The sequence below is a fragment of the Callithrix jacchus genome, chromosome 19 (genome assembly GCF_049354715.1).
Source record: "Callithrix jacchus isolate 240 chromosome 19, calJac240_pri, whole genome shotgun sequence".
NCBI lineage: Eukaryota > Metazoa > Chordata > Mammalia > Primates > Cebidae > Callithrix > Callithrix jacchus.
Genome location: NC_133520.1, coordinates 14,406,839 through 14,408,792, shown reverse-complemented (window position 1 = coordinate 14,408,792; position 1,954 = coordinate 14,406,839). Strand labels below are relative to the sequence as shown.

Genomic DNA, 1,954 nt, shown 5'->3' with positions numbered 1-1,954 from the left:
TTAATTAAAATACTGAATTTTATTTCACATGTATATTTTTGTCTCCCCACCATTTCCATGTCTGACCACCACTACTACTATATCCTATCATAACATTCCATAAATACTTAAAACCAAGCAAAGGGTGGAGTTCCATCTTTAAAAACTACATTTTGGACAACACATTTTTGGCAATGGAATCTCGACAACATTTATCAAACACAGTAGGGAAAATTCTCACTCTGCAGCATAAAAAGGACAGCCAGATATCAACTGTTACAGAAATGAAATAAGACAGAAAATTTTTAACAAATTGTTTAAACTATTTTCTTAAAGTGACTTCCTCCACTGCCAGAGATCTTGAATAGCCTCCTGGTCAGCCATCCGGAAGCAATTCTTCACATAATTGATGAACTTGACTTCCACTTTGGGAAGAGAACCACCTTTTTTCTATACTTGCTTGCATTTTTGCTTTAATGTCTTCTACAGAACTAGGTCCTTTTGGTGTTTTAGGAGTTTTTTCCTGTTTCTTGAAGGATTCTTGTCCTTTTGATCTTGGTGTTGATGATGGTTTTGAGTCTTTTCCATTCTGATTTGACTTTTGTGCATTTTTGGCTGTAGTTTCTCATATAGATTTCTTCACTGGCACTTTTTCTTCAGTTTCCTCATCTTCATCATCATCATCATCATCATCATCTTCATCAGCAGCAAGTTTTACTTTTTTCTGTGGAAACTTGCTACCACCTCCAGGGGCAGACTGCTTTCCAGACATACTTAAGAGCTTCACATCCTCCTCCTCCTCATCTTCTGACTCTGCATCTTCCTCCACAGCTACTAAGTGCTGTCCACTGATGTGCACTGGCCCTGAACCACACTTCAATCGTTAGACCACTGGTGGTGTTATTTCAGAGCCCCCAAGGGAAACCGTTGGCTGTACAGACATTTTCAAAGCTGCCAGTGTTACTTTGATTGGACCGCCTTCGTAATTCATTGCCTCTGCTTCAACAATGTGCAATTCATCCTTTGTACCAGCTCCTAAACTGACCGTTCTTAAAGATAACTGGTGCTCATTTTCATCATTATCCACCTTAAAGTGATAATCTTTGTCGGCCTTTAGTTCACAACTGAAAAGATAGTTCTGGGTCCTCAGGGATCTCATGTCCATGTCCATTGAATCTTCCATCGGGTGGCGACATGCACTTAGGTGGAAGAGAAGGCGGACGGAGATAAACGACCACTGCTCAAAAGAACAGCCGCTCAGGACGGACTCACACCAGGGATTTTTAGCATGTTTTTCATCTATTTGTTGATCACTTGTGTGTCTTTCCTTTTTATCTCCACTGGTTGAATCAGCAATGTGTGTCTTCTTTTGAGAAGTGTCTGTTCATATCCTTTGTGCACTTTTTAATGGAGTTAGTTGTTTTTATATTGTTGATCTGTTCTAGTTCCTTATAGATTCTGGATATTAGACCTTTGTCAGATGTATAGCTTGCATATATTTACTCCCATACTGTAGGTTGTCCATTTACTTTATTAATTCTTTCTCTGCTGTGCAGGAGCACTTTGGTTTAATTAAGCCCCATTTGTCTAATTTCTGTTTCATTGCATTTGCTTTTGAAATCTCAGTCATAAATTCTTTGCTTAGGCCAATGTCCAGAAGAATTTTTTCTAGGTTTTCTTCTAGGATTTCTGTAGTTTCAGATATTACATTTAAGTCTTTAATCCATCTAGAGTTAATTTTTATATATGGTGAGAGAAACAGCTAGCCATTTTCCCCTGCACAATTTATTGAATAGGAAGCCCTTTCTTTATTGTCTATTTTTGTTGACTTTGTTAAAGAGCAATAGCTCTATTTCTGTATTCTCTATTCAGTTCTACTCATCTATATGTCTATTTTTGTACCAGTATTATGATGTTTTGGCTATTATAGACTTATGGCACCGTTTGAAGTTGGGTAATGAGAGGCTTTTATCTT

General features: G+C 37.7%; 1 pseudogene; it reads right to left on the bottom strand.

The window, feature by feature from the left end:
- LOC100896424 (nucleophosmin pseudogene) lies at nt 1–1,259 on the bottom strand (annotated as a pseudogene).
- Nucleotides 1,260–1,954: the final 695 nt, after the last annotated feature.